Source organism: Carcharhinus amblyrhynchos, chromosome 9 (genome assembly GCF_965287045.1).
Source record: "Carcharhinus amblyrhynchos chromosome 9, sCarAmb.v2.hapA, whole genome shotgun sequence".
Lineage (NCBI taxonomy): Eukaryota > Metazoa > Chordata > Chondrichthyes > Carcharhiniformes > Carcharhinidae > Carcharhinus > Carcharhinus amblyrhynchos.
In genome coordinates this window covers 30,397,408-30,423,707 of record NC_137332.1, presented here as the reverse complement: position 1 = coordinate 30,423,707, position 26,300 = coordinate 30,397,408, and the positions used below count along the sequence as shown (strand labels likewise).

The window sequence follows — 26,300 nt, the reverse complement described above, 5'->3', positions numbered from 1 at the left end:
CCAAAGCGAGCTACTCCTTTAGGCAGCACCTCATGCATCTACAAGGTGTCCTCAGCTAATGGTGATAGAATGGAGGTGGCAAGAGGTGTGCCCTCACATTTCTAATTCCAGACTTGTCTTTTCCGTTCAACTGGGCTTCTATGCCTGCAGTAGAATTCCAGGTCAAACTAAAGCTCCCTTTCCCTGACCACTTGTATCCATTCTTCACCCATAGGGAGTGAACTTCAAATAGTGTGGCATGGCCAATCTACCTCGCTAGTGCAACAGACCTACTGAGTCATGGATGGACACAATGGCCTGCCACAGAATCGGAGCAGACAAGGGTCCGACAACGGAAATCTCTGTTGACCTTGGGTGGGAATTTCCAGTCTCACCCAAGCAAGGCCGTAAAATCCTGCCCAACGTCAGTTTAATTGCCACAGCTAAGTTGGGGTTTATATTTGTATTTCAATGTAACACTCCAGTCTTGTTTTACAGACAACAAAGAAAATTAATCTCTTGCTCTTGGATTGAGTTCACTTCAAAGATATGCAAGGAACGTCTGATGGTACTGGCCACTGCAAAGGCTATGGGACCTGACAATATTCCAACAATAGAACTAGTCATCTCCCTAGCCAAGCTGCTCCAGGATAGCTATAGCATTGCCATCCATACAACATTGCACTTACTCAGCAATAACCTGCTCACTAATATTCATTTTGGGTTCCACAAGGGCCACACAGTTCCTGACCTCATTACAGCTTTTGTTCAAACATGAGTAAGAGGGCTGAATTCCAGAGATGAGGTGAGAATGACTGCTCTTGACATCAAGTGTGGCATCAGGGAGCCCTAGCCAAACTGGAATTAACGGGAATCAGGAGGAAGAACTCTTCACGGCTTGGAGTCAGACCTGACACAAAGGAAGTTGGTTGTGGTTGTTGGAGGCCAATCATATCAGCTGTGGGACACTACCCAACTTCCTCAAGGAAGTGCCCTAAGCCTAACCATCTTCAGCTGCTTCATCAATTGCTTTACTTACATCATGAGATCAGAAGGAGAGATGTTTGCTGACGATTGCACAATTTCCAGCACCATTTACGACTCTTCATACTGAAGTTTCCATGTCCAAATGCAATACACCAGGACAATATCCAGGCTTGGGCTGACAAGTGACAAATAACATTAGTGTCACACAAGTGCCAAGCAACGACCATCAACAATAAGAGAGAATCTAACCATTGCCCCTTGACTTTTACTACCACTGAATCCCCCACTGTCAACATCTTGCGGCGGAGGAGCGGGGGGGTTTATCATTGACCAGAAATTAAACTGGACTAGCATATAAACACTATGGCAGGTCAGAGCCTAGGAATCCTGTGGGCAAAAAATTTATCTCTTGATTCCACAATCTTCAAGGCACATGTCAGGAATGTGATTGAATACTTTCCACTTGCCTGAATGAGCGCATTTCCAAAAATACTCAAGAAGTTTGATACCATTGAAGACAAAGCATGATCGTGCCAAGATCACCAATTTTTGTGGCTGTTATTACGTTGTATTTATAACATCTAGTATTAAAAAAACACTTAGAATCACAGTGGGAACCAAAATACGGTAAAGAAAACAGCTAACTGAGATCAGATCCAGGCTTTTCTGCTGCAGTTTATTCTGCCCACATATAACGGCCAGCGTGATGCTTTGACCATCAGGGTAACTCGGTATTGCGAACACAAACAGCTCTGACGCTGAATTCAGTTCCATGATGACAAAACCAACATAGGGAAGGAAGCAACAACAAGAAAGACAGAAAAGTTAGGTAGCAAGGACAAAAAACAGCACAAAAAAGAAACAAAGTGAAGAAGGAACATGAAAAGAAAGCAACTACCAATGATCTTTCAAGCATCTTTTTTTTCCCAAAGACAAGTCATTTTGTTTGCCTTCAATCAAAGTACCTTAATGACTTGTTTCCATATATTTCACAATGCTTCCTTAGCCTCATGTCTACAGGAGGAATCAAGGCAACCAACACAACATGGAGATCTTTTTGGTGTCTTCTAAAAAAATCAGGGCAGGGCCAACTAATTTTAGAAGAAGTGGCCATACTAGGGAATGGAATCCATGCTATATAATCTGATACTTGGGCAGATGGCCTTCTTACGTATGTTGAAGCACTAGGACGTTTCTGTTGACAAACAGAAATCAAATGCTGCAACATGGGAGGGAGGCTTGGGGTCAGCAAGGTAAAGATATACATAGCTCCCCTGTGGCTGAGTTAAATTATCTCCACTTCTGTGAATCATAAATTGGAAGCATTTTGATTGAGTTGTTTTACAGGCTCCTCCTTTGATGGAAAAAATTCATACTGTATAAATGAAAGGAAGAACTTTCATTTACATTGAGCCTGTCACAACGTCAAGATGTCTCTAAACACTTTGCAGCCTATTTCTGAAGTGTAGTCAATGTTGTAATGGTGACGTTATTTACTGGAATTAGAAGTTTATTCCATTTTGTAGTGCTCTTGTATTTTCTAGTCATGGTACAAACTCAATAAGTTGCTGCTTGTCTCAAATCCTGCATGATATAGAATCATAGAATCCCTCCAGTGCAGAAGGAGGCCATTTGGCCCATCGAGCCTGCAGCAACTCTCTATGACAGTGTACCTTATGCAGGCTCTATTCCCCATCCTATCCCTGTAACCCCACACATTCACCATGATGCTAAAGATGTGCGAGTTAGGTTAATTGGCCATATTAAATTGACCCTTAGGGCGGAATTTTCCCATTCTGCCTGCCACGATTCCCGTGGGGAGCAGGACAGGACCGTGCAAAGATTTGTTCAGTTTGGGTGGAATTGACCGGTCATTGAGGCAAGCACAGCCAGAATTTCCTGTCCTTAGGGTGTCAGGGGGATTAACAAGGTAAATATGTGGGGTTATGGGGATAGAGCCTGGATGGGACTGTTGTCGGTGTGGACTCATTAGGACAAATAGCCTCCTTCTGCACTGTAAGGATTCTATGATTCTAATCTATATAACTTACACATCTTTGGACACTAAGGGGCAATTTAACATGGCCAATCCATCTAACCTGCACATCTTTTTGGGGCTGTGGGAGGAAACCGGAGCACCGAGAGCAAACCCATGCAGACTTTGGGAGAACATGCAAACTTCACACAGTCACTCAAGGCCAGAATTGAGCCCGGGTCTCTGGGGCTGTGAGGTCGTTGTGCCACTGTGCCGCCCTATATATTTCTTGTCACTTAAAGTATATTTAGGTATCTATACACAGTGCTACATGTTTTTTCTAATTTACATAACTTACATGTTTTAAGTAGCAAAATGAGAGAACAAGAGAATCAATAGATAACATAGTTTTAGCTTCAGAGTTTTGTCAGCAAGTTGATCATTGCTACAGTTATAATTCTGAATTTGGGAACTCGAGTGGTGATTTCTTTCCAGTTGTGTGAGGAGGAGGAGGAGAATGCAAGGCAAACAGATGTGAAGCAGACACCAAATATAGAAGCAGATATGATTGCCTTGGACCGCCTATGAAGTAAATCTACCAAACCCACTGAATAACTATCCAATTTGTGATTCAGCATTATTCAAACTTGACTAATTGCCTTATCTATGTAACAGCGCTGATTCAGTGCTCCTTTGGGAACCCCAGGCATTGCTTGGAATCGGGCAACTATCCTATGATATTGTCATGATTAATGGTACTTGGAAACACAGAATTGCCCTATCATAATGTAAGGCCCTGGAAGTTCAGGAATAATCATACTCTGCATTATATTCTTATCATGTTAATCTATATGCATTTTTTTACTTACCCTTGGGGGAGATAGTAGTGTTGTGGTAATGTCACTGGATAATTACTCCAGAGACCTAGGCTAGAATTCTGGGGAACTTGGTTCAAATCCCATGATGGTGGAATTTAAATTCAATTAATAGAATCTTGAATTGAAAGCTTGTCTCAGTAATGGTGACCATCAAACTATCATTGATTGTCATAAAAAAGTGACTTGGTTCACTAATTCCTTTTGGGAGAGGAAATCTGCCATTATTACCTGGTCTGGGCCTTGCCTACATGATACTCCAGATTCATAATAAAGTGGTTGATTTGTGACTGTTTTCCAAAATAGCCTAGTATCCGACCCAGTCCAAGGGCAATTAGGTATGGGCAACAGATTCTAGTCTTGCCAGTGATGCACACATCCCATGACAGATTAAAGGAAAAAAAAGGTTCATTTCTTACTATTTATGTTATGTGTGTTATGAGTCAGGGCAGAAGCTCCAAAGTGTTTCATGAAGCCCACCTAAGTTTTGCGTCTTGAATTTGGTGAGGATGAACATGGTATGTTTCACTTCAGGTGTGATTCAGCAATCCTCCAGAGAGCTTTTATTTAAGAATATAGTTAACGCATATAAAAAGAAAATTAGCAATGCCTTTTAACAATTACAAACACAACAAAACAGAAAGAAAATAACCACATAATGTATTAACCCTTAATTGGATATTGAAGCTGTTCCAATAAACCAAAAACTTTTCATAGACAAAACCCTTTTTGCAGACTTAACACAGCACAGCTTAAAATCTCCCTTGACTGGAATTGAGTCTTTTCAAAGGCTACACTTTCCTTCCAGAAGAAACTCAGAACTCTCAAAACTGAAACCTTAAACTCACTGGAAAGAAAAAAAACTGTCCAAAAACACATGACCTTTTCTCCTAACAATGCAAGATCGTAAAACTATCCCAGAGTAAACATAAACAAACCCGATTTACGCTCCTGAAGAAGCAATAAAAGAACTCATCATAGTCAGCCTGGCAACAATGACATCACTGAAACTGTGAACTGCAGAAATCATGATTTTAAAAAAACATTGCTTAAGGGAACACTGATGTCGCATGTGTCATTTACTCTTCCCGCATTCTTGAAGATTGAGGCTGCCGTGTTTTGTGGCAGCGGAGGTGTCCCGCCATTGGCCAGCGTTGAGATCTTCCACTACCACCGCTGTAAATGGGGTTTCCTGTTGTTAGCACTGGGAACCCGTAATGGGGGTCTGGGGTCACCCACCAAGGGACCAGATGATCCCACATTGGGAATGGCTGGAAAATCCCATCCCCATTTCCTGTTACTAAGAACTAAAATTGGTAATTGTGCATACATATAAATTGAACATTTATACTTGCTTTAGTAATTTTAGCAGCTTGCATTTCTAGTTTTCCGTGACTTTTTTTGTGCTTAACATGAGTGTTGGTGCTGAGAATGGTAAAAGGATTGTTCTGTCTGCTGTGGAGTTAAAAATGCAAACAATCAGTGCATTAAGATATAATTTCACAATGTGTATAGTTCAAGAAAAACAATTTAACTAGACTGTCACTTACAGCAATAATCTGCAACACAACTTTAATATTGCACATAGAGCACAACGCTCCCGCCTGTGTTTGAAGCATTAATTAAATCATTTCTTGGGACAGAGAAGGAAATTAGATCCAGTGCCTGCAGATGAATAAATCAATACTAATGGGAACTAGTTAAATATGAAAAATTGCATTCAAAGGCCCGAACTCTGCCTGAGTGGTAAAAGTTCTGTGTTAACAATTACTTACTGGAGAATGAAGAGCATGTAACACAGCACTCTATCGGAGCAAACCAAAGGACTAAAGGGAAATATGAGAAACATTTAAAACATCCCAATAAAGTTGTGGAGATATTGGCCTGGAGAGAAAACTGTGATTAAAAACAAATTACTCTTTTTATGATTATATAGCTTCTAACAGATTGAGTGGCACTCCAAACCAGTATCGCGTGACAATGGTTGTGAAGTGGAGCACAACAGAAATAAAAAGCAAGAGGATATGGAATGATCTTAACATAGTACTCCACCTGGTACACAGTTTTTCATGCCAAGAACGCATGTCGGGAGTTTTAAAAAGGGTTAACCAGCTCTGCATGATTTTGTGCCCAAACCTGTTAATGACTATCGAGTCACCTGAATCGACGGCCAAAATTCCCAATCGCTCAGAAGCTGGTGATTAGAAGAACACGTTTGTAAAATCCGCCCTGCAGTTCTCAGCTTGCTGAAACAGTTATTAATGCAGAAGGACTGGCTGGCATTTTATGTTACACACTTAGGGGAAGGGAAGACAAATAGTATGTGGCATACAGATGGGAAATTTGACTTAGCAACCCTTAGCAAAGGTATTTGCTGGTAATCATTTAACCTTATGGAACAGAGAGATACCATTTGACCCATTGCACTTGTGCCAGCTTTTTGAAAGAGCGATACAAACAGTTCCGCTCCCCAGCTTGATCCTTGCGAGTATCAGAGAAACATAGAAAATAGAAGCAGGAGTAGGCCATTCGGTCCTTTGAGCCTGTCCTGCCATTCAGTTTTGATCATGGCTGATCAATATCCTGATCCCACTTTCCTCCCATATCCCTTGATCCTTTTAGTCCCAAGAGCTATGTCTAATTTCAAAGATGGTCAGTTGGCACTGGACAACTGATACCCAATCTGTGAATAAAAGCAACAGATTTGGAGGTAAGAGGAAGCTGAGTGTGGAAATGAATGTTTGATTGATTTTATTATTGTCGCATGTATTGGTATACAGTGAAGAGTATTGGTTCTTGCGCGCTATACAGACAAAACATACTGTTCATAGAGATGGAAAGGAGACAGTGAAGAATATAGTGTTACAATCATAGCTAGGGTGCAGAGAAATATCAACTTAACGCGAGGTAGCTTCATTCAAAAGTCTGATTGCAGCAGGGAAGAAGTTGTTCTTGAGTCGGTTGGTACATGGCCTCAGACTTTTGTATCTTTTTCTGGACGGAAGAAGGCGGAAGGAAGTATATCCAGGGTGTAAGGGGTCCTTAATTATGCTGGCTGCTTTGCCGAGGCAGCAGGAAGTGTTAATGGATGGGAGGTTGGTTTGTGTGATGGATTGGGCTACATTCATGACCTTCTGCAGTCTTGAGCAGAACAGGAGCCATACCAAGCTGTAATACAACCTGAAAGAATGCTTTCTATGGTGCATCTGTAAATGTTAGTGAGAGTCGGAGCTGACATGTCAAATTTCCTTAGTCTTCTGAGAAAGTAGAAGCGTTGGTGGGCTTTTTTATCTATAATGTCAGCATGGAAAGACCAGGACAGATTGTTGGCGATCTGGACACCTAAAAACATGAAGCTTTTGCCCATTTCTACTTCTTTCCCATTGATGTAGACAGGGGGCATGTTCTCTTTTACCTTTCCTGAAGTCGATGACAATCTCCTTCATTTTGTTCTGACATTGAGATCGCACCAGTTCACCAGATTCTCGAAATTAGTTCTGTACTCTGTCTCATCATTTATTGTTATTTAAAAATGATAGCTCGCTGATGGAGAGGAGTAGAGAACACCTAAGACCGTGGAACTAATATAGTTGCTAAGTCTAACTCAAATGTCTAAGATTCCAGGGATAGATATTGGATATGACTCTTTTTTAGTCACATAACCAATGAAGTGTGTGCCCTAGCTGAGGCTCAAGAGAGCTCTATTGAGATGGAACTTCAGGCTGCCTGTCTCATTTCTTTAGTTTCAGCTAGCCTCCAGCAGCTGTTGTGCCTCTTCAGGCAACTCATCCATATTAGCTGGGTGAATGCTGCATTGCATTGTCTGCAGCCTGAAGGTTCACTTAAAATGGTGGAATTGATGATAAATATTGTGGGGGTCAGAGAATCAGGGAAGCACTGCTGCTTCTCCTGGCTCAATAGTAACAGGCTTTTATCCTTTCAAGGGGTCAGACTCCAGGCCAGCATTTATTGCCCATTCTTAATTGCCCTTGAGAAGGTGGTGATGACCTGCTTTCTTAAACCGCTGTGGGTCCTGTGGTGCAGATGCACCCATAGTGCTGTTACATAGGGAGTTCCAGAATCTTGACTCAGCAACAGTGAAGTAACAGTAAAATAGTCCCAAGCCAGATGGTGTGAGGCTTGGAGGGGAACTTGGAGGTGGTGTGGGAATTTAAAACAGAAGCTCACCTTTTGTGCACTGTCAGAGACCTACCCTGCACACCTCAGACCAACTCTGGAAAGCTGCCTAAATGGAAATAGTGCCCTTCAATTACACATAAACTGGCCCAACGCTTGTTTTAGGTGCTTCCTGAGTCCGCTGTAATATTACCAATTAGATATCTTTGGAATGTAGACATGGGTCCTGAAGATTGTGCTTCATGTCAATTTAGTGGTGAAAATGAGCTCAACAGAGGTCTATTTCTGCCCCAACGTCTCTTAATTAGGTCACGAGAAAGTGAAAAATGGTCTCACTAAATACTTGGTATTATGTACTTGGACATCATGTGATCCCTCCCTTTTCTGCATCTATCCAACATGGATATCGATTGCAGAAAGGACAACTTGGCTTCAGTGGAATCAAAAATTGGGAAAGGTTGTTTACCCGGTGGCTGATCCAACATCATGGAGTTTTGTATTGTTATTGAAAGCCAAAATTACACCTTGTTTGTCATGGTCAGGACACAATAAAGCAAAGGACACTTCATGATGCAGCCATCAGTTTTTCTGTTGCTTCATGATTATGTGCATGTTGTTGGCGTACAGCTTACATCTTAAAATTATGTAACAGTTGTAGCAATGGAATTCCTGCTCGCTAACCTACATCCTGACGGGGTAAAATAATTTCCAAGGTACTCCTAAGATAGACTTCACACTGCTTAGTGCCCAGGTAACTCTTGTTTCAAGCGGTGTCTGCAGTTAATGGACACTAATACAGTGGTCCACAAATCAGAAGGTATGAGAAATGCAAGTTGAGTGGAGGACCCAAATCATTAGTTGCTTTTCTTTCTCTTGGTGCATCATCACATCCTTGGGGCTGGAGGTCTTTTGACCACACTCCTTGACAGCTGACAGAAGACCCAATAGCTATAGCTGTGGCTGGAGGCCATTCAGGCCTCCAGCGGCAGAGGAAAACTGACTCCACTTCTTTGGAACACTATTGAATGTTTCCTTGATCCACCTAATGCTGAATGGTTTGGGTGAATTTTAAGATGTTGCATAAACATTTTGAGTTCCAAGACAACAGGTGCAAAAGACATTAATCTTCAGCTCATTGCAACAGAATAGGAGTTTCTGAAGTTGCAGTGAATGAACCCTGAGTGAACTGTGAGTAAACATGTTAACACAAATAACAAAGAAAATTACAGCAAAGGAACAGGCCCTTCAGCCCTCCAAGCCTGCAGCAACCATGCTGCCCGACTGAACTAAAAGCCTCTATCCTCCCGGGGATCACATTCCTCTATTCCCATCCTATTCATGTATTTGTCAAGATGCCCCTTAAAACGCACTTTTGTATCTGCTTCCACTACCTCCCCCGGCAGTGACTTCCAGGCACCTACCACTCCCTGTATAAAAATACTTGCTTCGTACACCTCCTTTAAACCTTGTCCCTCACACCTTAAACTTATGCCCCCAGTAACTGACTCTTCCACCCTGGGAAAAAGCTCCTGACTATCCACTCTGTTCATGCCCCTTATAATTTTGTAGACTTCCATCAGGTTGCACCTCAACATCCGTCATTCCAGTGAGAACAAACCAAGTTTCTCCAACCTCTCCTTATAGCTAATGCCCTCCATAACAGGCAACATCCTGGTAAATCTTTTCTGTACCCTGTCCAAAGCCTCCACATCCTTCTAGTGGTGTGGTGACCAGAATTGAACACTATATTCTAAGTGCGGCCTAAATAAGGTTCTATAAAACTGCAACATGACTTGCCAGTTTTTATACTCAATGCCCAGCTGATGAAGGCAAGCATGCCATATGCCTTCTTGACGACTTTTTCCATCTACCTTGCCGCTTTCAGTGACCTGTGTACCTGTACACTCAGATTCCTTTGCCTATCAATACTCTTGAGGGTTCTGCCATTTACTGTATATTTCTTATCTATATTAGACCTTCCAAAATGCATTACCTCACATTTGTCCGGATTAAATTCCATCTGCCAATTCTCCACCAAAGCCTCCAACTGATCATATCCTGAAGTATCCTTTAATGGTCCTCATCACTATCCGCAAATCCACCAACCTTTGTGTCGTCTGCAAACTTACTAATCAATCCAGTTTCATTTTCTCCAAATCATTTATATATATTACAAACAGCAGAGGTCCCAGCACAGATCCCTGAAGAACATCACTTGTCACAGCCCTCCATTCAGAAATGCACCCTTCCATTGCTACCCTCCATCTTCTATGATCGAACCAGTTCTGTATCCACCTTGCCAGCTCACTTCTGATACCATGTGACTTCACCTTCTGCAACACTCCGCCATGCGGGACCTTGCCAAAGGCCTTACTCAAGTCTATGTAGACAACATCCACTGCCCTCCCCTCATCAATCATCTTCATAACGTCTGCAGTAACTATTCTTTGGACTTATTTCAACGATTGGGAATATCTTCTCTCCCCTTACCCAGTGTGCACCTGCTATGTGGTAATTTAGTATGCCAACTCAGTCTTTTTTTATGTGCATTCTCTTCATCAGCCTTATTGCCAGGCCTCAGGAGCCAACAGTTACAAGGTATATGGTTGCAGCCTTGATTGGGTTGCCCTCTTTCCTTTTATTCTATCCACTAAGGTTGCACAAGACAAGCTGGCTGAGATTGGGACCATGCTATGTAGACATTCCAAGTGTAAAATCCAGATTCTCACGCAGAAGAAAAGAACATATGGGAAAGCACTGTTTGGCTGCACTGGACAGTTAATAACTTCATACTTGGAGCTTGGAGTGGGAACTTGGCAACTGATCATTCTTCCTTTCTACAACTATCTGGTGGTGTATAGGAGGAATATTCAACCCATACTGTGGTATTGTACACTCCCAGTACAGGAGGTTGCATAAAACTATTTGCTTTATAACAACTATGCAGCCATGGAAAAGGTTAAGTTAGTTAGGAAAAAAATGGCTTTGAGTTTAAAATAATAGCACTGCTTGAGATTAGTTTAGGAACTGTGCTTGGTTTAACTGATTGAATTATGACAAAAGTGAAATGAACACCACATTAATCCCACTATGCAAGGGGATCAAAGCCTTCATTCTACTGTTGAGCGCATTCTGTTATGGGTCTGATGGCACAGCCTGCCTACACCAAGAGCTTACAAATTGGCAGAAAGCCAACACAATATACATATCCTGCAACAAACTTGTTTTTTGCATCAGCATGTTTAGGACTTCCACTCCACTGTAACAATCGGAATATAGAAACCTCTACACTTGCTTTGATTGTACTGGATAACTCAAATCATTTAAGACAAAATATTAGATGTCACAGTGGAGGAGAAGAGCACTGGGATCTTTCTGTGCCAACTCATAAAGATGGGATGCAAGCCATTCCTTTGCCATAATATTGTTTTGAAGTTGTGAAAAATACTTTATTGGCTATAAAGTGGTTTTGGGACATCCCTAAGGCATGAAAGGTGCTTCAAAAATGCCTTCTTTCTCTCTCCCAGCTTATGAACTGCCTCCCTGAATAGATGAAATAGTCTTTTCTTCGTCAATCCCAATGACCACACCATCTATTGAGAGCAGAAGCACCATGGTAACAAGAGGGTTAGAGCAGTTCAAGGCCTGAATCACCTGCCAGCGTATTCACAATCTCAGCAAGGGGGAGAGCTGAGGCCAGGCACTTTTTCCCCCCTAATGGAGTGACTCTCTGCACATTTCTGTTGACTGCTCAGCAAGTGGTAGTGGCACAGCTCCTAGTGGTTGGGACAAAGTACATTACCTGGGAAGGCATAAAAAGTGGAAAGTGATGAAATAAATAACATACAAGACAAAAACAATGTGATTGAAATGTTACCCTTGTTCCATTCCCCACAGAAGGCCATTAGACTATTGTTCTCGTAAAGTTAGTGGTTGTAACAAATTAACTTGTCGTATCTGGTTAATGCACACTGCTACTTCTACATTGAGCTCTCATGAAGACTACAGATTTGATGATACCTAGTCATAGCCTGATTATTTTTGTTTCGTGCAGCTTGTACTGTCCCAATGTTAAAACCACTTTTACCTGCTAATCTACAAGTGGGCAGGATTTTACAAGCCTCAAAGTCTGTCTACTGTCAGCAGGACACAAGTCAGGATTGTAATGGAATGCTCTCCACTTGCCTGGATGAGTGCAGCTCAAAGCTCAACACCACCCAGGACAAAGCAACCCAACCATCACCTTAAATATTCACTCTGTCCACCACTGGTTCACTTTGTCTGCTATGTGTATGACATACAAGATGAACTGCAGCAACTCACCAAGATTTCTTTCAAGCCCATGGCCTCTCCCACCCAGAAAGATAAGGAGAGCAGCGTATTTGAACATTGCCACCTGCAAGGTCCCCTCCAAGCCACACACCATCCTGACTTGGGAATATATTGCTATTCCTTCACTGTCACTGGGTTCATATTTTGGAACACCCTCCCTAACATCACTGTGGGTGTACCTACACCACAGGCACTGCAGTGATTCAAGAAAACAGCTCAGTACCACCTTTTCAAGAGCAATTAGTGATAGGAATGATGTGGACCTTTTTGAATGTTGTTGGAGCTGCAGTCATCTCAGCAGAGGGAGAGTATTCCAGCACACTGTTGATTTTTAGATGATGGTCAGGCTTTAGGGGGAATCAGGAGGTGAGTTGCTCACTGCAGAATTCCCAGCCTCTGACCTCCTCTCGTAGTCATAGTATTTATACTTAAATTTATGATCAAGGATGATCCAGGGATTTTGATGGTGAGGGATTCAGTGAAGGCGGTGCCAGTGAATGTCATGGGGAGTAATCATTAAACTGAGTGAGCAGTACAAAGTTGCTATGCTGTCTCTATTATATTATCATGCATCATTAACCATATGATACAGAAGTCTGAGATCACGTACCAACCAACTCAAGACCAGCTTCTTCCCTGCTGTCACCAGACATTTGAATGGACTTACCTTATATTAAGCTGATCTTTCTCTACACTCTGGCTACTACATTCTGCACTCGCTCCTTTCCTTTTCCTCTATGAATGGTATGCGTGCAAGATGCAATACTTTTCACTATATCCCAATACATGTGACAATAATAAATCAAATCAAATCTCTTACCATGGAACCATTTTCACATCTGTGCTGCATTGTCTTTAAAGCCTTCCTAAGGCATGGGGTCCAGAATTGGACACAGTACTTCACTTGCAGTCTAAACAGTGTTTTGTAGAAGTCCATCATAACTTACTTTTCTTTTGTACCCTCTGCTTCTACTTATAAAGCCCAGGATTCCATTTGCATTTTTAACATTTACTCAACTTGCCCTGTTAATAATGTGACAATAACAAATCAAATGAAAACATTACCCTTTTCAAGAATTGTCTGTTTTCACTCCTAATTTCTTTGAAGAAGAAAAACACAGTTCACAGCCACAGCCACTTAAAATAGAAAATGCTGTTTTTCCCTCCTACAGCTGTATAAATGTTGGGTTGCTTTGCTCAAAGCTATTGAGCACCACATTCCAGTCAGAAAAATATAGGACCGTTTTGCATTGTGGCCTGTCACTTGAATCTGACGGCTCCAGCTAGTTTCAACAGGACGTGGTCTGGCTCCTGGCAATGAGACATTTTTCTTGTCAGGAACAGATGGAAAATTATCATTGCTGGGCTGACGACTCATAGTAAGTCTGTCCTTTACTGACTGATCTCAAACTGACAGAACATAAAGCTTTTAGTTATTTGGTATTAGCCTGGGAAACATCTTCCTGACCTGGTGACACAGTGGCTAAATGCAGCTCTCATTGTGTTACGTATACAGCAGGAGTTTTCAGGTTTGTGCAGGATCAGCTTAATTTAGCACGGCACACTAAGATTTGTTGGATAATATCTGAGTATATGCATAGGATCAGCTTAACAATTATATCCCCAAGCTCTGATACCTGGTCAAACGGCACATACGCAAAGATTGAGCATATGGGTGAAGTAGCAGAGATGCCCATGTAGTGACACACCAGTGTAACCAAGCGATACAGCAGCGTGGTGGCTGTGATACTGGATGATGCAGAAGCCTGCATGAATTAGCCAGAGAATGTGAGTTTGAATTCCCACCATGATATTTGGACAATTTGTATTCATTTTACAAAGATATTGGGAAACGTAAAGTTGGAACCAGTGAAAAGTTCAAATCCCACCATGACAGATGGTGGAATTTGAATTCAATAATAAAACAAAATCTGGAATTAATAATCTACTGATGACCATGAAATCATTGTCGATTGTCGGAAAAAAACCTATCTGTTTCACTAATGTCCTTTCGAGAAGAAAATCTGCCGTCGTTATCTGGTCTTGCCTACATGTGACTCCAGGGATACGTCAGTGTGGTTTTGACTCTCAATTGCCCTCGGGCAACTAGGGATGGGCAATAAAATGTTGGCCAGCCAGCGATGCCCACGTTCCGCAAATTATTTTTTTAAAAAATGTATTCATTTCCAATGAATGCAGTTATCTTTACCCAGGCTGGCATATATCTGTCTCCAGTTCCACACCAATGTAGTTGACTGTTTGCTGTAATCTGAAGATATCTAGTAAACCTCCCTATCAGACCAGTACCATGGACCCAGGACTCTGTCAGTTTCTGAAGAAACTACCTTTATCAGAGCAACTAAGTATGGCAATAAGTGCCAGTCTTGCCCATGATGCCCACATCATCAGTAAGAATTTAAAAACAAACTGACGGTATTCAGAAGAGGAAGTGAGGAAAGTAAGGAAACATTTAACGCAAACATAAAATGCTGGAAACTCTCAGCAGGTCTGACAGCATCTGTGTCAGAGTGAACAGAGCTAACATTTCAAGTCCGTTTTTTAAAAAAATTCACTCATGGGTGAAGCAGCTCGTCGGAGTGGCTACCAGATCTGCTGAGATTTTCCGGTAAAAAGTCTGACAACACCAGGTTTTAGTCCAACCTATTTATTTGATAATATACTCGCAAGCTTTCGAGGGGTTACCCTCTTCGTCAGGTGAATGGAGAGTTCTGGCCTCAGACAGAGCATATAAAGCTGTGCTTTATATGCTCTGTCTGAGGCCAGAACTCTCCATTCACCTGACGAAGAGGGTAACCCCTCGAAAGCTTGCGAGTATATTATCAAATAAATAGGTTGGACTAAAACCTGGTGTTGTCAGACTTTTTACTGTGTTTACGCCAGTCCAACGCCGGCATACCCACATCGAGATTTTCCGGGGCAGGCGATGACTTACTGGTATTGTTAGGCTATTAATACAGAAATTCATTTAACGGTCTGGGGACCTGGGTTTGAATCCTGCCACGGCAGATAGTGGGATTTGAATTCTCGAATAATGTTGTAGGTAAAAGACAACTCTGAGACTGTTAATGAGTCAAAATACAGCAAGTTTTATTTTGAAAGCTTTTGGGAGAAGCCTGGTCCTAAGAGGGAGTAGGACCAGTGGGTAAATACCCACTAACAAGTGGGTATTTATACATCATGAGTCCCAGTATCAATCACGACACAAACTCCCGATTCCAGTTAGGAGTGCAGGTCTTCCTACTTTGGTCATGATGCAGACTCCTGATTCAACCAGGACTCTCAGTCCACCTGGCAGCTATAGTCATGACATAATCTTCGGTCTGATCACGACCCACAACTCTTCCAGTGGAATCGGCATCTCCTTCCTTGAAGTTACTTGGGTGGTCGCGGCTGTCCCAGCAGGACTCTTCCTGTTAAACAGCCGGTATCGCAATCTACCAGCTGCAGCTGTTTAACGATGTTCAGTTAGCACAAACAGGTAAGCTTTGCAATGTCTGCAAAATAACATTCACATTTGACTATCTGTCTTTATGGAAATGAAAGTTAAAGAATGAAAGACATGAACCAGTAAGGAAAACATGAACAAATAATTTATATTGATACCAGGAGCAGTATAAGCTTAAGGAGATCAGCCATGAGGAAGGGTCATGTTTGTGATATATGCTAGGTACAAAATGCATTCAATTCATTAACCGTTTCCCTACTTCAAATAAAAAAAACTGGAATTAACAATCTGTGATGACTGTGAAACCATTGTCAGAAAAATCCATTTTGTTCACTAATGCCCTATAGGGATGCCCATTTCCCATGAATCAATCTAATAAACGTTCAGTTTTTGTTTCAGATCCCAACATCCACAGTATTTTGCTTTTGGCGTAGGAAAACTTAAAAGTCACTTCTCGGAGTTATTACTTGCACAATGTCCTGCTGTGAATATTTGAAAGGAATAAAACACAAGTCTTTGGTTACAGGCAAGGAGCCAGCCAAAGAAGTAGGCACATGGAGCAAGAAGGCAGTGATAGAAGCAGCATAAGTGATTGACTCTGCAAGGAGAAACGCCAGAGTGTTATATTCATGTTAACTGCTTTCAACTTCTTCGGAAATGAAACTGGAAATAACTTGACCCTTGGATCGCTGACGAGTGGAATATTCCACTCCAAACTGGAGCCTCCCCCAACCTTACCAAAGGAAGATAAATGATGGCACCTGACCAAACAAGCTGGAGAAAAAAATAAATAAAACTGAAATTCAGGGTGGCTTAAGATAAGTGACGGCCTGAAGTCAACAGGGAAGGCAAACTAAGAATTAGAAATAAATGGAAGTTTCTTATTTAAATGTTTCTTCCCATCAGTCATTTGTTGTTACTTCTGATATATTGAGTTGCCTTTGGCACTTGACTGTGTCTTGCGATCTCTTGCAGAGATAAGTAAACTGAGAATGTAGTCCACAGTCTCGCATGTCAGATTGATCCCACATAGCAATGTTCTTGTATTGAAAAACTCAGTGAAGTGGAATTAAACGTGGTCATTAAATTGAACTGAAGGTAACTATGTTTGTGAAGACATGTTTACTTCCCAAATAAACACAAGGTTCCTGTGGTGTTACACAGTGTGCTATCAGACCAATGAAGTAAAAGGTAGAAGGAACTGAGTTTAGTGTTCATTAACTAGAAACTAGATATCAAGCAGAGTACAGGCCGCTGAACAAGATAGACACGTTGATGTAACTGGCAAGATCCTTTGCCAAACCATGAGCAGTTTTATAAATTAGTAAGATTATATTTGGCTGTGCACATTAGTATAATTTTCTTACCCCTGTATCAGCTTCCCCACTCCTTCACCGTGAACAGAATTTAGTGGGAAGAGAATTGCGCAGTGGGAACACTGTTCTGCATTTAGTGAGCAGCAGGAAGGAGCCTAAATAGGAAACCTGTCTATTAGCAGCAGGAAGGTAATTAAGCACTTTTAAAAAGCCATTTCAGCCTGGATTTAATGGTGATTTCTTGGTGGAGCAGGGATGACACGAGGTTCGCATGAGGTGCTCATGTTTCCAGAAGGCCACCCAATAAAGCCTGGTGGGTTTGCCAGCAGTCATTCATGGTACTCACCAGGTTGGAGTGGTAGGGGTCCATAAGAGTCAGTGCACTCAACCTTGCCGACGAGCTCTTCTCTATGACCCTCATCCCACCCCACTTACCTTGCATTTACAGACTGTTGATATGGGAGAGCTGCCAGCGTCTGACTGGCTGGCAGTTCTCAGGGATTGGATTACCACCCTATTGGGGTTTTAACCTGATGTGAAGCCCGACACTGCCTGCCTACCTTATAGTTGCATCAGTCCCCTCAGAGTAAAAACGATACGGGTTCCTGCTGGTTCTTCAACCAGTGTGCAGGAACCCTGTTGCCAGAACTAAATTCTGCCCCATGCTTTGTATCATTTAATTCACTTGTCTGAGAATGTGGACCTCCAGAAGATGGAGTAATGACTGACATTGCTTTGCCCTCCCTCCCCTCTCTGTTACCTTCCTGTCAGAGACCTATCTAGAATCATAGAATCCCAACAGCCCAGAAGGAGGCCGTTCAGCCCATCGTGTCTGCACCAAGTCTCTGGTAGATCATCTTACCCAGGCCGCCCCCCCACCCCCACCCCACACACACACATTTGCTCCACTAATCCCCCTAATCTACACATCTTGGACACTAAGGAGCAATTTAGCATGGCCAATCCACCTAACCTTATAGATCCTTGGGGTCTGGGAGGAAACCGGTGCATCCAGAGGAAACCCATGCAGACATGGGGAGAATGTGCAAACTCCACACAGTCAGTCACCCAAGGCTGGAATTGAATCTGGGTTCCTGTTGCCATGAGGCAGCAGTGCTAACCACTGTGCCACTATCCCACCCTTAGCCCCGTGCCTCAGTGTGCTGGTATCTGTTGTTGGTCCTTCAGAAAGAACTCTTCAGTTGTAGGCAATAAAATAAAGCAAGACTTATTCCAACTTGTAGATCAAAGAAAAATGTTTAATAAAGAAACTTCATTACTCCAACACTGAATCATCCTAGGCCATTCCAGGCTCTCACAAACTCCAGCAGCTTCTTAGGTATACTGAGTCAGCTGGTCAGCTGACCATCACATCATTTTGTCATCGGTTACATAGTTTACTGGGTCAGCTGATCCTTGCAGCATGTTACCATTGGTCACAGTAAAACAGATCCACTGTTTTCATTGGTTGCATTCTAACATCAGTGCAGAAAAGCCTAACTGCACAACCTAACAGGTGTCATTCAGTCACTCTCATTGCGGTTACATATATTCACTTCTTATTTTTCAGAGACCCTTTAACTTTCTAAAGACAGGTTGCCCCCCACAGACCCATGGCGTGAAACAGTTACTTCCTGCATGGTGTCAGGGGAGATTTAGTGAACACTGGGAAAGAGAATCACGCAGTGAACTGGGGCAGAAGCTGTTTCCCCAGCCTAAAGTCAAAATGCCCCAAGTTCCCTTGAACTTTTTACCTTTTGCACAATGCAGCCACCTGGTCCCGATTTGGCCCATGTACATGCATTGTGCTGAAGGCCAGCAATGCTGCTGTTCTGAATTTCCTGCGTTTGTACACACTGCAGCTCCGAGCGAGCTGGAATGCAAAATATGAGTTGCAGCTTATCAGCCGAAGCAGGTGGAAGTGGAGGGCTTATAGGCATGAATGGTGTGAATCGCTTCATAGCAACTTCTATTTTAGAAGCAATTCTATTTTTCAGGCATTCTGGCTTGTCACTGCGTCTGACAGTGCAAGACCACTGGGAGACTTTCCCCTCACATTGAAGCCTTCTCAATTTAAAGAGTGGCATTCTTTATGGTCATACCATTATTTATCATCACCATGATTCATGCGGAAGAGAAACATCACAGGATTGCACAACTAATATACAAATTAATAGTCATCAATCAAAAATGAGTTAAGGTAAAACAGTGGTCACAGTTGTATCAGCAAACTGTGAACATCAGATTGAATGTGTCCCAAGACAATGGGCATTGGGGTTGCGGAGGCTATTTTACAAGTGGCAGCTAATTAAGAGGCCACAGCTGGTGATTATTAGTTTATTAATTGTGCCAAATTATAAGAAGTCTCACAATGCCAGGTTAAAGTCCAGTAGGTTTATTTGGAATCACTGACCTGATGAAGGAGCAGCACTCTGAAAGCTCGTGATTCCTAATAAACCTGTTGGTCTTTAACCTGATGTTGTGAGACTTCTTACTGTGCCCACCCCAGTCCAACGTCAGCATCTACACATAATTGCTAAGTTGTGTGTGGATAGTGGGCACGAACTGGGGATTTATTGGACCCCCTCCCTACAAAAAGGTATAAATGCATGGTAATATGGTGTATGGTTGGGAGGTGTATGGTTGTAACGTATAACCCTGTAAATAAATGTAAAAGTAAGGATTGGCTCCAGTTCTATGCTTCTGCAAGTGGTTTTCTGAAATAGAACAATATGTTGGTTAAGCTGTAGCCTTGAAATTATTCCCAGGCGGTCACTATTTTTCGCAATAACTATTAGATAAAGATAAAGGGCCGGCCATTTAAAACTCGCAGAGGGTGGTGAATGTCTGGAATTCTCTGCATCAAAGCGTGGTAGAGGCTGGATCATTAGAAGTATTTAAAATGAGGTGGATTAATATTTGACAGACTGAGGAATGGAAGACATTGTGAAAGTTGCACAGAAAAGCAGTTGAGCTGGCATAGACCAGCCATGATCGCATTGAATGGTGGGGCAGGCTTGATGGGCCTGGTGGCTCACTCCTGCTTCTATTTCTTGTGATGTGCAGATGCCAGCATTGGATTGGACGGGGGTGGGCACAGGATAATGAACAAAGAACAGTACAGCACAGGAACAGGCCCTTCAGCCCTCCAAGCCTGCGCCGCTCATGTGCTCAACTAGACCATTCGTTTGTATCCCTCCATTCCCAGTCTGTTCATGTGGCTATCTAGATAAGTCTTAAACGATCCCAGCGTGTCCGTCTCAATCACCTTGCTTGGCCGTGCATTCCAGGCCCCCACCACCCTCTGTGTAAAATACGTCCCCCTGACATCTGTGTTGAACCTTGCCCCCCTCAACTTGATCTCGTGACCCCTTGTGTTCGTCACCTCCAACCTGGGAAAAAGCTTCCCACTGTTCACCCTATCTACGCCCTTCACAATTGTATACACCTCTTTTAGGTCACCCCTCATCCTCCATCTTTCCAGGGAGAACAACCCCAGTTTGCCTAATCTCTCCTCATAGCTAAGATCTCCATACCAGGCAACGTCCTGATAAACCTTTTCTGTACTCTCTCCAAAGCCTCCATATCCTTCTGGTAGTGTGGTGACCAGAACTGGACGCAGTATTCCAAATGTGGCCTAACCAACGTTCTACATAGCTGCAACATCATATGCCAACTTTTACACTCTATGAACCGTCCAATAAAGGCAAGCATGCCGTATGCCTTCTTCACCACCCTGTCCACCTGTGCTGCCACCTTTAGGGATCTGTGGACTTGCACCCCCAGGAAGAAGTCTCACAACACCAGGTTAAAGACCAACAGGTTTATTTGGTATCACGAGCTTTCAGAGTGCTGCACCTTTGCTCCAAAACCTTGTGACACCAAATAGACCTGTTGGACTTTAGCCTGGTGTTGGACTTTAGCCTGGTGTTGTGAGACATCTTTCTATTTCTTGTGTTCTTGTGTATCAGAACAACCTGACATCATTGACTGGTAATCAAAATTACTCATGAATATACAAAACACAAAGACAATTATAGCACAGGAACAGGCCCTTCGGCCCTCCAAGCCTGCACCGACCATGCTGCCCGACTTAACTAAAACCCCCTACCCTTCCAGAGACCATATCCCTCTATTCTGATCCTATTCATGTTCTTATCAAGATGCCCCTTAAATGTTACTCCTGTATCCACTTCCACTGCCTCCCCACAACTGGGTTTACTATAGCTCCCCACTTTCGGGGAGCCAGCAGCCCAACCCTGCTGGAATGAAGAGGGTGTAATTGGGCCCCCTCTCTGAGAGGCGGGGGTTGCTCCCTGGCACTGCCAAAGGGGCAAAGTGCCATGCCTGGAGGACCTTGGTACTGCCCATTGGGCAGTGCCAAGGGGGTTGAGCCTGTGAGGGCAGGGGTCAGGCTGGTGGAGAATCATAGAATCATAGAACCCTACAGTGCAGAAAGAGGCCCTTTGGCCCATCGAGTCTGCACCGAACACAATCTCACCTAGGCCCTACCCTCATATCCCTACATGTTATACCCACTAATCCCTCTAACCTACACATCCCTGGACACTAAGGGGCAATTTCGTAGCATGGCCAATCAACCATCTTTGGACTGTGGGAGGAAACCAGAATATCCGGTGGAAACCCACGCAGACACGAGGAGAATGTGCACACTCCACACAGACAGTGAACTGAGCCAGGAATCGAACCCAGGATCCTGGAGCTGTGAAGCAGCAGTGCTCACCACTGTGCTACCGTGCTGCCCCAGAAGTGCCTGGTGGGGCAACCGGTGGGGTGGAGTGCTTAGCACTGCTGCCTCACATCACGAGGGACCCGGGTTCGATTTCAGCCTTGGGTGACTGTGTGGAGTCTGCACCTTCATCCCATTTCTACGTGAGCTTCTTCCAGGTGTTCCAGTTTCCGCCCACCGTCCAAAGATTTGCGGGTTAGGTGGATTAGGTGCTTAATTGCTCCTTAGTGTCTGAATATGTGTAAGTCAGGGGAGTTACCAGGATAAATATGTGGGGTTATGGCTGAGCGCCCAATTCTCTGTCCTCGCTTGCAGTGGCAGACAGCGCAAATGGCTGGTAAGATCGCGTCCACTGGTATTTTCAGCACTTTCAGTTTTTCTGACAGATTTCTACCCTGCTTTTACAATACATCTGTGCCATTTCCTCTCTTAAAGCCTCAATATTTGCGATGGCTAATATTTCACACAATACTATAATTGGTGTCATTAGGTTTTGGCTTTTTTAATCTGTACCCTGAGAGATTCCATCAATTTTTCTTTTAGTTTTGTTTTTAATAGCCTATTTTGGTAACAATGACTGAAATCATTTCTCGGTGATTGTCTGAGCCTGGATGGGGAGGAAGCAGCTTCTCACCAAGGTCAGCAATAGCTAGAAACAGAAAGTAAAAGAAGTGAAAAAAGAAACATAAGGGACTGCTCCTCGAACAGACAGTGGAAAATTACTTCAGGCACTAATCCAGATAGTAATCACAAAATAATCTGCATATTTCATGGCATTACTGTATAGCTCACACACAACTAAGCTTCTAAGATGCACCAGCTTTGAGTTTTTGGCAGGTTTTATAATAGTTATATAATTATCTAATTCTTAAATACACCAAAATCTTCCCCTTTACAACACAGATTAAACACCGCTGAACATTCAGCACAAGGTTAATGTTTCCCATTATCCTCTTTTGAGTTACAAACATAGAAACAGAAAATTTGCAGCAAGGAAGGTTTTTTTAAATTATTTTGCGGGGCCTGGGTATCACTGACTAACCCAGAGGCGGCACAGTGACTCAATAGTCAGCACTGCTGCCTCACAGCACCGGAGACCTGGGTTCAATTCTGGCCTTGGGTCACTGTGCAGAGTTTGCATGTTCTCCCCGTGTCTGCATGGGTTTCCTCTGGGTGCTCCAGTTTCCTTCCACAATCTGAAAGACGTGTGGTTAGGCGCATTGGCCATGCTAAATTCTCCGTCAGTGTACCCGAACAGGCGCTGGAGTGTGGTGACTAGGGGATTTTCACAGTAACTTCATTGCAATGTTAATGTAAGCCTACTTGTGACACTAATATATTGACAAACTTCAATACGTGGGGTTACAGGAAAGGGCCTGCGTGGTGTCCTCTATCAGAGAGTGGGTGCAGACTCAGTGGGCCGAATGGTTTTCTGCTGCGCTATAGGGATTCTATTTATTGCCCATCCCTAATTGCTCATGAGGAGGTGGTGGCGAGCTGCCTTCTTGAGCTGTTGAAGTCCAGTTTATTCGGTCTATTAATGCCTGTTCCACTGAGCCCTCCCCCAACCCAACTTTCTAGTTCTCAGCCTGAAGACCTGTAAGTTGCAGCATAAAGTACATTACAAGTACCTTTTAATTACAATGAAGGTTTCCTTCTCTACCACCCTTACAGACACTGAGCTCCAGAACCCTCACAAAAAAAGCTTCAATGATAATATTTCTCCTCAGCTCCCTTTGAATCCTTCTCCTAATTACCTTACATTTTTGCACTCTAGATATTGGTCTTTAAACTAAAGAGGTCCTGCCTATTCACTAAGTCCCTCGTCATTTCAAATATCTCAATTAAATCTTCACTTGCCTCCTGTGTTCCAGAACAAAAATCCTCAGCCTATCCAATCTTTACTCATTGTTATGATTCTTCATTCCTGGAAAATCCTTGTAAATTTTCACTGTGTTTCCATGGTGACCAGACCTGGTAGTCAGTACTCTAGCTGTGGCCTAACTATTGTTGTATATAGTTCCAGAATAACCTCAGTGCACATAAAATTTATGCTGCAGTGTATAAAGGAAAGTATATCATACACTATTTAACCACCTTATCTACCAGTGGCATAGAGGTTAGCATTGTTGCCTCACAGCGCCAGGGATCCAAGTTCAATTCCAGCCTCAGGTGACTGTCTGTGTAGAGTTTGCTCATTCTCCCCATCTCTGGGAGTGCACTGGTTTCCTCACACTCCAAAGATGTGCAGGTTCGATGGATTGGCCATGCTAAATTGCCCCTTAGTGTCGGGGGAACAGTAGGCTAAATACCATGGGGTTAAGGGCATAGGGCCTAGATGAGATTGTTGTTGGTGCAGGCTTTAATGATTTTCTTCTGCACTCTATGGATTCTATGATTCCTGTATGATATCTGTTCTGCTACTTCCTGGGATCTGTAGGCATGCACTCCAAGGTCCTTCAGTTTCTCATTATTTTTCAATATGCCACCACTTATTGTGCACCCTCTTTGCCTTGTTTGGCCTCGCCAAGTGTCTAACCATAAACTTCACCACGTTGAAATCCATTTGGTACTTTTCTGCCTATCTGGCCAGTCCATTGATATTTCCTCTCTCGTCACTTATATTCCATCCATATTTCACACTTGCTTTTGTGAAGACCGACATAAAGTATTCATTTTAAAGCATGTCCACCTCTTCCATTTCCACATGCAGGTTGCAAGAGACTGTACTCTTGGGGTGGGACTTCTGGCTGCTCCCAAGACCAGAAAATCCCATCTAAGATCAACGGACCTTTGCATAGTTCCCTAGCCCCCTACAATTCCCGTGATGGATGGGACAGGAAAATTCCTCCCTTAGTTACCGTTCTATCCTGCATGAATTTGGAAATATCTTTGCGCCTTTCATCATTGATTAAAACCTCATACCCTTGCTTTGCTTTCTTAATTTCCCTTTTAATTTCAGCCTGCATTTTTGGTGTTCTGCAAAATTGAATTCTCAGTACCTGACATAAACTTTCCACCTCTTTTCCAGGCATGGGACGGAACACATTGGAAGTTTGTGGGAAGATATTTGTTCTGAACCCTTTCTATCCCCTCTTTTGGTGCCTCCCATGGCTCCAACACTGAATTTTCTTGAAGTGGTCTCCTCTAGCCCACTTTTGCCCAATCACACCTTGCCTTAGTAAAAATGGCCTTTCCCCAACATAAAATGTTTACTCCTAAGGTTGTAGTGTCATGAAAAAGACGTGTACCAAAAGTCAGATAAATTTCTGACTCTGCAAACATGTCTCCGTTAAGCAGGTCTCCGTCGACCGCCTTTTCCTTCCAGTGAGGCAGTGGTAGGGTGGAGTCAGAGCCCACCTCCTCCAAAGGCAGCAACAGAGGTAGGCAGCTGGTGAGGCTGGCAGGTTGGAAGGCCTGCCTCCATTTACTGGGTCATTGGCCCAGTTGTAAAAGTGAATGTCAGGCCTTCAAATCCTCATCCTTTACCCCCCCCCACCCATCCCACATGTTCCCCATTCCTCCCCTCATGCCCATTTAATCTGCCACACCGCAGTGGGCCCTCATAATTTCCTCATCCTTTCCATTCCTGCATACCCATTCCAGGTCACTTCATGCACCAAACCCCTCCATACACATAAGAACATAAGAAATAGGAGCAGGAGTAGGCCATCTGGCCCTTCGAGCCTGCCCCGCCATTCAATAAGATCATGGCTGATCTGTCGTGGCTCAGTTCCACTTTCCCGCCCTCTCCCCATAACCCTTAATCCCCTCTCTTATCAAAAACCCATCAACCCGCTTCTTAAAAATATTTAGCGAGGCAGCCTCCACCACTTCAACGGGCAGAGAATTCCAGATATTCACCACCCTTTGAGTGAAGAAGTTCCTCCTCAACTCCGTTCTAAACCGCCCCCCCTTTATCTTGAGGCTGTGCCCCCTAGTCCTACTGTCTTTTTTGAGCGGGAAGAGTCTCTCCACCTCTATCCTATCCATCCCATTCATCATCTTATACGTCTCAATGAGATCTCCCCTCATTCTTCTAAACTCTAACGAGTACAAGCCTAGTTTATTCAGCCTCTCCTCATAGCTCAATCCCCTCAACTCCTTGCCCCAGCCATTCCCACATTTAGCCCCTATTTGCCCCTGCTCCTTTGATGCCCCTCATTTCTCCCATGCATCCTCCGTGTTCTGTAATGTTTCCTGTAAACTCATTTTCAAGTGTGCTCTTAATTACTGTACTCTGTTTCGCCTTTAGCTTGTCATCACTCTCATTTTCGTTTCTACAGCTGTGTTTCTGTCTTGTGATCTTGACAGGAAAGATTAATTTGCCTGTTGATGACGGTTCCTTTTCCTGTTTGTTTCTTTGACTTGCTACTCCTTTTATTCTGTTACTTTCACTTTGCCCTTTGCTGTTCTGTGTTGCAGTTCTTAAACTTGTGGCTACTGTGTTGTTCAGGTAATTTCCACCTCAGTTCCCCAACTT

General features: G+C 43.2%; 1 protein-coding gene and 1 long non-coding RNA gene across 3 annotated transcripts in view; one reads left to right on the top strand and one right to left on the bottom strand.

The window, feature by feature from the left end:
* LOC145347690 (uncharacterized) overlaps positions 1–1,997 on the bottom strand; it is a 73,484-nt gene extending 71,487 nt beyond the window's left edge. The window contains exons 1-2 of the long non-coding RNA XR_013887851.1: positions 1,932–1,997; positions 1,019–1,141 (exon numbers count right to left, since the gene is read on the bottom strand). This is a non-coding gene — a long non-coding RNA (uncharacterized LOC145347690). The remainder of the gene's footprint in view (positions 1–1,018; positions 1,142–1,931) is intronic.
* The window catches only part of slc6a9 (solute carrier family 6 member 9), a 236,032-nt gene that overhangs the window by 80,243 nt on the left and 129,489 nt on the right, over positions 1–26,300 (top strand). The gene's annotated exons all lie outside the window — the stretch shown is intronic.